The 9,943-nt window shown below is 32.0% G+C and overlaps 1 long non-coding RNA gene across 1 annotated transcript in view; it reads left to right on the top strand.

Moving 5' to 3' along the window:
• The first annotated feature begins 6,745 nt into the window (after positions 1-6,745).
• Positions 6,746-9,943, top strand: part of LOC129919858 (uncharacterized) — a 19,559-nt gene continuing 16,361 nt past the window's right edge. The window contains exon 1 of the long non-coding RNA XR_008773129.1: positions 6,746-7,222. This is a non-coding gene — a long non-coding RNA (uncharacterized LOC129919858). The remainder of the gene's footprint in view (positions 7,223-9,943) is intronic.

Raw genomic sequence — 9,943 nt, 5'->3', positions numbered from 1 at the left:
GAATTATGAATCACAAAAAAGTCGGTAATTCTTAAAGTGCTGAATAGCTGATTATGTTCATCTACACTCTGATATAGTAAAAATAAGCTAGCTTCTCATTTAAAAAAGTCGTAAGCCACCATTTTGCCCACAAAAACTCTATAATTCATATGCTGAATTAGTTATACAACTGAAATCCTTAAAAAAGCATGATTAACATCCAATTGCAAAACATCAAATTTTATTTCCTACAATTTCAACCAAATTACCATTTTCTTCCATGTGCTGCTAGCTATTACATACAAAAACAATCCCAACAAACTAAAAACATTCAAAATAATTGAAATTGTAATTTTTATTCTCTCCAAGTACCTACTTCTTCTTCTGATAATTGCCAAAAATAAATTTTTCCCACAAATATAGAAATGCATAATATTTCCAAAAAAATTAATCCTCAACAAACAAACCATGATTATAAGTAAGACATAAACCAACGATGGAACACAGAGAGAAACAAAAAAAAAAAAAAAACATAAAAATAAAAAGCAATCATCTCTCTTAAAAAAGCAAATTATTATCATAAAATTGAAAAGCAGAAGTTTTCTTGAAAAAAAAAAAAAAAATATGAAATAAAAACCAGAAGTTTTCTATGATGCAAAAACCAAAAAAATAAAAACAAGACCAAGACATAATCTAGGCTGATAAACTGGTGGTATAGCCAAGCTAGACAGACATTAAACTTCTACGCTCCATATAAACTGTATACCCTTTTTCCAAAAAAAAAAAACAATGAAAAAATCAACAACAAACATTACAACAACAACAACAAGTAACCTAAAGCTATTACAAGAGGGAGAAATTAATATGCCAGATAGAATACCATACTTTTGTATCTCGTCAACCTTCAGCTCTCCGCCATAAGGGAACACCAACAGCAACAGTACCACTGTATATCTACCAACAGACCATAGTATAAAAGCAACACCACCGGAACCAGTCTCCGGTATTAAATTAATGAAGTTTTGTCCGGTAGCATCTGTGTTAAATTGCCGCTTCTCGAATCCACTAGATACTGACTACACCAAAGTGTATATCCTCGACCATTTCCATAGACACCAAAACTTCGATTCTGAGAGGGAGAGAGAAAGAGATGAGTCGCTCTGGCTATTCTGTCCAGCCTGCGGCGGCGGCCTCCAAGGGCGGGTGGCTCTATATAAGGTACCAAGTCTTGGAGTGAGCCAGGCATTAATTTCAAAAACTGCAAAAACATCAAATATGTGACTTGAATATTTATTTGGATAATTATTACTGTCGGTTGAATTATATTACACAAGACTGAACGGCCCGTCCGTTGTCGTCCTTATAAGCGGAAATGGAAGAAGTATAGTATAATGGAATGTTTTGGGATGTGGCATCCAACACACAAAACCCAACTTCTTCTCACTAAACTTGATGCGTAGAATATAATGGATTAAGGCTATATAGGTTTTAGAATATAGATACAGTAGCTTTGTGGCACGTTTTTAACATTCAGGTTTGAAATTGAAGTTTTTCGAATAACATTCATCATGTTTATGTTTTACTTTGTGTAGAGCTCTGTTGTTTTTAAAGGGATGATGGTCGTTATTAGATTTTGAAAAAGTTTCCCATAGGGAGAGAAAGAAAAAGAGTTAAAAAACCCTCACCCAAGACGACGAGTAACAGCCAAGAATGTAAAAATGGCTCGAAAATAATTCAAAACTTCATACAAAGAACTTAACGATTATGGTTTTGTGGCCGACATGAAAGAAAAAAAGAAATTCGACATAGATTTTGAGAGATAAAAAACGTATAATGGTGGAATATATTAAAAAAGTTTTGGTCAATATTTTTTAAGCTTTAAAAGTCTACGCAGTTTATCCAAAACTATTCATAAAATTTATGGTCCATATCAGTTGCAAACTTTTGGACTTTGCAAATTGATTTGTCTATGTTTTGAATCAATTGGCATTCTCAGTTGAATGTTATGGAATAACGTAGTTATCCTCCTCCAATAGTTTGAGGTCAAAATTCAAAAAAGTCCTGCGCTTACATTTTCTTTAAGATATTCAGCAGAATTACCTTCCTCGCCTTTTTGAACTCCCATAACAACACATTTATTTTCAACATTTTTAAAATGGCAAACACACATATCTTATAAAGCATTCAAATCCATCTAAATGTACCTTATCATTATATCCTCATGATAATTTCTATTGAATATTTTTTTCTTTTTTTTTCTCTTTTTGATTTTTGCATTTTTTGTTGTTGTTGTTAAATTTTCCTTAATAGAAATTGTCAACACATTCATTACCCCTTGATCGCCCTCAAGCGACTTCTTATCTAAATTTAGAAAAGCACTCTTGTTACCTACATATACATACTTACCTCCTCAAGCATTGGTTGCAGAATGGCAAAAGATAAATATTAAATATACCCTGGAGGTCTTTGGATTGCAGAGAATATAAATACAAAAAAAAAAAAAAATAAAAACACATTTATATCAACATACTTTCACAGTGCATATCAATTGATTGAAGCCTATTCAAACCAAAAAGGTTGAGTTAACTTATTTCTGAAAGTTGAAACACTGAAAAGTCATGTGCTGAAAAGGGCTGAATAATGAAATTATCCTAAATTTTTTTGTGTAAATTCTATCATTTTGTCCAAAAAAGAAATCGCTGATAAAACTTATGAATCATAAATAAAAATCAAGGTAGATTCGCTCTATTCAGCACCTAAGACTTAAATTCTTTTCAGCCAAATATTCAGCTGAAAATCAATATCAGTGTCAATAAAGTGTTCTCCAAACTCAAACATTTAAGTGCAATATAAAAAATTTGTAAAGTTTTAAAATGCGGCCGTTTGCTGAATAGCGCTGAATACCGAAACAATTTTAGAATTTCTACTCAAATTTCAGTGCTGAATAAGAAAAACTGCACCCAAAATTAAGACATGCAAGACTTAACAACGAAAAACAATATTTGTCTTTTTGAATTCGAAGTTTCGTTCCCTTAAATTTTGAATCAAAAGCTTATTTTTAAGAAAATCTGCTATTCAGCACATTAGACAAATGGTTTCTGATTACAAGATAAAATATCTTAACCAAACAATATTTTAAATATCCATTTTTCGAATTCAAGTATTGTTTTTTTTTTTGCTGAATAACAAGTTAGTATTATAGTTGTTTTTTTTTTCCACCGTCACTTCTTATGAATGCAAGAATAATAATTCGAAACGAATTCCAGAAACTCCTGAATGATTTATATAATGAAAGAACTTTTATTAATCTTAAAATTATGAAACAAAAATAGGTCTTAACTGTCATAGAAAGCACTAAAAACAAACAAAGGAATATTGCATTTCAGTCAGCACCTATGATGAAGATCTGAACTGACTGTTGTTATAAATAATAAAATTACAGAATTAGTTTAAGTCGAAAAATTCAAAAATCCTAGAAATTTTGCATATTGGATGAAAAATGTGTTTCTAAATACATACCTATTTTCTTAGAAATTATATGCAAACAAACTTATTGAAAATTTTCCTATTCAGCATTCTTTTGCAATTAAATTTATTTTTTGAATTTGTGTCCAATGAGTCTTCTTGAAAAATAGCAAAATTAAAAGTATTCAGCCCAGTTTCAAGAATCTATTCAATGGCTGGTAAATAAAAGACTTCTTTTCTGTACATATAGCTAGTTTATAGCTATTCAGCAGTAAAAATCAAACGCATTTAATTTGTTTGATTACTTAAGAAAGTGTTTTCGTAGGAGAAACCTCATATAAAGCATGAATCCATCTATTCAGCACTTAATTTAAAAAGTCTCAGCTCATCAAAATATTTTGAAAATTTTATTTAAATAGAATACACTACAATAATTTACCCTTAATATACAATTTCGTCTAACATTTTATAAAACAAGTAAGAATTCAAATGAATCAATTCAGCACTGTGAAGGATCAGATCGGGTAGCTGTAAATTTCATAACTAAACTCATTTTTTAGATAGGTATTTCTAAAGCTAGTAGCTAAAAAAGTATATTCAGCTATTCAGCACTGAGATTTAAGAGCTTCTGGGATTATTTGTGAAAAAAAAATATACACAATAAAAATCAGCTAATCACTACTTATCTTTTTGATAAAATATGAGCCTAATCAAAGGACTTTTCTTGTATTGTTCAGCGCACACATTTCACATCGCGACTTAATAATATTTTTGTATATAATTTTTTTTTTTAATGCTGCCTGCGTGTGTGTACCGTGTTCACTGGTTCACGTATGAGATGACTGAAGATCCTTATAGACGTAGAGGAATTGCCTCTTAATTGAAAACATACCTTTGGGACAACCAACTTCCTTTTTTTTTTCTTCCATAACATACATAACTTTTGCAGCTTCTTGGTGATATCTTTGCTCACAAACTATCTTCCGACTTTTATCTTTTCGTCTTCTGTGTGTTTTTTTTGTCGTTGTATTTTTCTTTAAAGAGCATACCGATGTTCTTCATCTTCAATTCCCATAGAGAGCTTCATAAGAGCACAGATGAAGCGATTATTCCTTTAAGGAATAAGATGAACGAACCAACGAAAAAAAAGTTTTAACAAGGTGAGCTTGTACCAAGTTAAGTGAGGAGGATTCAGATTCGGTTATGAGGATAAGGCCGAAGGCTGAGGCTGTTGGGGAGAGAGAGAGGACACTCTTCAATTCGTTTCGTTTTTATCTCTTTAAGTCAACCTAAGTCGGCTGCTTAAACTTTTATCAAAGCAACGACACATGGAAAGCCAGTGTATAGTTATGTAGATATAATGTTTTTTTATATAGAGTTTCTAGAAAGATGAAGAAGAAACGAAGGATATTTCATGCAGTTATGTATTCCGTTTGTGTGTGTTTCGTTTCCTCTCGCGCAGTTTTTGAGAGGGGTTTAGATGGGGAAAGAAAAGCCAAATGCAGAGCATACCTTTCTTACATTTCCTACCTATCTTTCTATCTGTCTATCTAGATGGTGAGGCAAGGATGATGGCAAGGAAATTTAGGACCATCTTAAGGAACCACACACTCATACACAAAGTTAAGAAGCAGAGAAAGAGAGATAAAGTAGCAAAAGTTAAAACGAAACGAAAAATACAAAAAATGTAGAATAGAATAAAATAAAATCAGATGTCCTTGACAATATGAGTGGGCCACCCATCTTAATGGACTTATGTCCTTCGCCAGCATGTTTTAGCTCTACCTACTTGGATTTCCATTAGCACCTCAAGTTTGAACCTTTGACTTTGCTTTGATATTAAGGTCGCAATAACAGGTGAGTGTACTATTCTACTCTGTGATGCTTACATACATTTCTGTGCAAAGATAAAGGTCGTCCCCATGATGATGGACTTAATGTAATTCAATGTGTGGATAAGATTTGAGAAAGAAAAAAAAAAACAAATAATAATCCAATCAACGTGTACTGGACAAAATAGGTCAGAAGGTAATGAAGATAGTGATGGTTTTTGTCTGGAGTATAAAATACATTAAAATAGAAAAAAATAGGGGAACATGAAACACAAAAATCTAGAAATTCTGTGCTTACAAATTTAGAGTTAGCATGTTAAAAGTATTCAAAGCCATGGATAAAAATAATTTATTTTGTTCATAGTAAAAGTTGGGATCAACGCTTACAATTATTTATTAATTTTATACCAATTCAGCATATGAAATCAAAGCTTACAATAATTATTTTCTTTTCAACTGCAGGATAAAATTTCAAAACTCTTTTTGAGTTTTTTACCCAACAACTTCTGGTCTTATTCAGCACAAGTTTTTATTCAGCCAGTTGGCTTTGAACACTATTATGTATATTGTGCACTTTTCATTAAATTAAACAAGAATTTTATACTGAATCTTTTATTCAATGAAAATCATTTATTTAATTAAATTATCAAACAATTTTTATAAAATTTTTAAAGAAGTTTTATTCAACGCATGACAAAAATTGCAGAAAAACCAAACAATCTGAAGATTTTAGTGCTATAAAACCTTCCTTGAATTAGTAACTTATAATTTCTCATCTTAAAATAAAACTTTAATAATATTCAGCACAATAAAACAAGTCTTACAGATTTCTAAAGGGTTAAGGTATAATCAACATTTAAGAGCTATTGTTGCGTAACTATTTAGAGCCTTGTAAAAAAAAAACATGTTCCTTACAAAAGATTTGCTAATAAACTTATTTTGTTGTATTCAGCAAACAATTTCACTCTGGAATTTGGTGTTGAAAACCTCTACGTCGAATATCCTACACAAAATATAGTTTTAATTAGCAGAAAATAATCTAATTCAGCTATTCAGCAGAGAATATGACTTTATATTTAAAGAACCCACGTTAATTTTCCTTATAAAAACGACCAACTGAAGTATAACATATATAGCCCACAACATAAAGGTCATATCATAACAATTATCTAAGCTCTAGTCTTAAAATTTCGTAGAATTTACCTTTATTTGTTAAAGCGAATACCTTTATGCACATTTGCCTCTAAGGCTAATTGGACCATTAAAATTCAGTTTAGTCCTATAATCCACACTCAACAATCCAATACCCAGAATTTGCGTAATGAGCTCAATTTCATAGCTAAAAAAAAAACCACTCTCTTTCATATAACTGAATGATTTTTATTTTTTGTCTAAAAACAGAAAATTCTATTCACATAGTGAGCCAATTATTATTTTTTTTTCTTCTCATTTTTGAATAATCCCAGATATCCCTTCAACGATGCGGCAGAAAAACAAACGCAAATTACCTGCCACAACAAAGAAGAAGAAAAAAAAAATAAAAGCTGAAAAACCTTCAGTCATCGATGTCATTAACAATAAAACCGCGCAATAACAAAGACTCATTTTCCAACGAACCCAACAACAACAAAAACGACGACTATACTTCAACGATGCTCCAATATTGCATCCAGAATGGTTTGGTTTTGGTTAGCAAGCAATTTTCAAGCTCAAATTCATTTCAAGGCTCCTTTTTCCTGCTGATGTCGTCATTTGTGTCATTGATGTTCGAAAGAGGGGGGCTTAAAGTAGAAAAGTGCTGGGAGGGGTTAAATCCAGAATGCAGCAAAGATGCCACACAATCAGGTGGAATGCAATAGAAATTCAATCCACTTCAATTAGCCGCTGAAAACTATGCTAATTTTGAAAGAAATCCAATTTTACGTGTGTGCTTCTTATGTTTTCAGGTAAAATACCGCACACCGAATCCTTGTTCAATCTCCCATCCCTTTTTTTCCTCCTCATTTTCGAAGCTCATTGCCAATTTGGGGGAAAAAAAAGAACAGCACAGAGAGAAGCTGCTCTATGAAAAGACTTGAAATAGCGCGGAATGAACATTTGCATTGTCGCTTTTGGGGATCTTTCCTTTTTCTAATGAGATGCATGCAGAAGGTTACGGTTTGTCGCTGCCTAACCATAAACATACACATATATGTATAGGAGGTACTTTGTTGTACTTCTCGACACACACAGGCTTTTTAGAAATCCACGATTTTGGGTACCTAAATCGACTCACACACACATACACCACATCGTGGTGCCATATCAAACACACAGAGGGGGTAATCCTTTGGCAAATCTTCTACCTTTTTGAACAATTTCCCAAACGAAACGAGTTCAAAACACAAGAAAATAAAAAAAAAACCGTCGTTGGTAGAAAAAAAAAAAAAACTTTTCCAACTTCAAACGGGTAAACAATGAAATGAAAATTTTTGGCAACGTGAAATACTTGGGCGTTTATAAGCCTTCGAGTTCAAGTCGACATCGTAGTAGTGTAGTATTGTAGTTGTCGTTGATGTCGTCGTGCCTCGTCGACGTTGAAAAAATCCCCCCATGCACGTGTGGGTATTTGCATCCACTTTTACGAATGTTTCGAATGCGCTGCGCTACGCTGCGCTGTCTCGCTGAATTCCGAGAGTAAATTCAAAGAAACGATGGCTTGGAGCATTAAAAGATAGTAAATGCATCGTGTCGTTGGTAGTTCGAAGTCGTGTACCGGTGTACGACTATAGGGAATTCAGGTTTTCAAAAAGAGAATAATGTCAACCAGCGAAATGCTGCCGTGAAAAATATATAGAAACCGCATAGAAATGTGATGTGCCTGATGTAAATAACAAAGTGCATAACAGTTTGGGGAACAAGAAAGTAATTAAAAATGCTTGAAAATATTTTTGATGCAGGATTTTCAGCAATTCAGCTGAATAACATTTATTTTTTTTAATTCAGCTTAAAAACTCTATCAATTTTTTTTATTATTCAACAAAAAGTGTATCAAGCTATTCAGCACTGAAATGGCAGACTTTCTTTAAGGTTTAGTCAGCAGATAATTGTTTAAAATTAATGCTTACATATTTTCATTCAGCTATCTATAATCTGATGTAGCATAGTGACTTAACTTTGCAATTCAGCTGTGAAATTTATAATTATTGTTTTTTTTTTTTTCAAGTAAATACATGTGAAAACTGATTCATTCTTTGTTCTTTCCTCAATTTTGCAAAGGCATTAGACTATTTTATAATCCTATCAGCTATGTAGTTATTTTTCGGTAAATAAATATATTGAAAAGTTTGTTTTTTATACCACCATCTATAAATTAACGCATAATAAAAAGCTGATTCAGCGCTGAAAATAAGGGTATTTTTTAAATAAATTACTATGGAAGTAAATTCTTCTCAAAAAACATGTTTTTTTTGTATTTTTTATAAGCTTTCACCTATTCAGCAGTAATAAAGAAACCTATATTTCGCTCCTCAGCACATCAATATTTCAGAAAAAAATCATAATTTTACTTATAGCCCAGGGAAATTAGTAATTTAAATCGCATTTTTCGCGGGACAAAATTTTTTTCATGGAATGTGTTCGGGTGGTTGTCCTTATCATAAAAGTCAATTTGTTGGGATAATTGGAGGTTGGGAACAGCCGCCATCTTGGAAAAGAGATTGGTATCGTTTTTATTGAATAGTTCCATTGTTATTCATTTCAACAAAAATTGACAAAGGTAAGACTTTTTAACAATAAAATTATCTAAAAAATGATATACAAAACAATTCCGTGAGTTGATTAAATAAAATTTTATAGTTGGTCAAAGTGCGGGTTTGTATCGCAAGGTTGGGACAAAATGACATTTGTTCATATATCTGACGAACTTTTGATTTGTTTGGATAACTCTTCAAGAATGAATTATAGTACTTATAATTATCTATAAAATGAGCCCACAATCGTTATTGTAACCATCGTATTGTAGAAGTAATCTTACACCGAAACTCTGCATGTACTAGTCAAAAGTGAGAAAAAAAGCTAGTTTTTTGCTAACAGGCCGAGCAAATTTTGGGAGTAGAGGTATAACCAAAATATAAGTACGCAGTTTTGCAGCCATACGCGTCTTAATATCGATTTCAAAGGTCTGACAACTCTAATTTTGTGCTTTATACGGTTTTCGGGGGGGTTAAATAACGTAAGTTTTCCAGTTAATGTCAATGGGCTAAATTTATACTATTTTAAATTATAAATATAAAAGCTGATGCTCTATCATTTTCCCTAAATCTAGACACCTCAATCTCGGCGATTAGGTTAATAGAACTCAAGATATAAGCTTTTTTAACTTACCATATCAGGCTTTTCAATTCAAATAAACAAACAAAAATCTAAACAAAAAATTAGTACAGGAAAGTTAGTAAAAAAACAGGCATTTTGTGGAACGAAATACAGGACGGCTGAATTTTTCAAATCTGAAAAAGGGGTATTAGAAAAGCTTAAGTCCTGGTTTTCGGGACGCCACCCTCCTGGCGAAATCCGCCATTTTGGAAAACGCGAATCACTCTATATCTCCAAAACTATGGGTCCTATAGAAATGGTTGTCAGACCAAAGTTCTTGGAAATGTAATTATCTTTTTCTTTGTAGTACATTA

Source organism: Episyrphus balteatus, chromosome 4 (genome assembly GCF_945859705.1).
Source record: "Episyrphus balteatus chromosome 4, idEpiBalt1.1, whole genome shotgun sequence".
Classification (NCBI taxonomy): Eukaryota; Metazoa; Arthropoda; class Insecta; order Diptera; family Syrphidae; genus Episyrphus; species Episyrphus balteatus.
This window is presented reverse-complemented; position numbering and strand designations above follow the sequence as displayed.